Raw genomic sequence first — 210 nt, forward strand, 5'->3', positions numbered from 1 at the left:
CGGTGCGGAGGGCTGTACATGCTCTGGTTTCTCTTCATAGCGCACAAGTCTTTCGCCTTTTACTAAAGACTTCCGTGGGGAGGAACACCACTGAGTTGAACCTATTTTTGTCAGGCTTTGCCATTTGGTTGAGCCTTGTGCATTTGTGAACAGCAAGCCTAGCCTGGAGCGATTCACCACGGGCGGGCGTGACGCGCAGGCAGCTGTTCT

The 210-nt window shown here is 53.3% G+C and overlaps 1 non-coding gene across 1 annotated transcript; it reads left to right on the forward strand.

Annotated features, from left to right (window-relative positions):
* Positions 1-18: 18 nt before the first annotated feature.
* Positions 19-134, forward strand: LOC121939034. Its single transcript, XR_006105386.1, has one exon. It is a non-coding gene; the product is annotated as a U5 spliceosomal RNA (small nuclear RNA).
* The last annotated feature ends 76 nt before the right edge of the window (positions 135-210 follow it).

Source organism: Plectropomus leopardus, unplaced genomic scaffold, assembly GCF_008729295.1.
Source record: "Plectropomus leopardus isolate mb unplaced genomic scaffold, YSFRI_Pleo_2.0 unplaced_scaffold40097, whole genome shotgun sequence".
NCBI lineage: Eukaryota > Metazoa > Chordata > Actinopteri > Perciformes > Serranidae > Plectropomus > Plectropomus leopardus.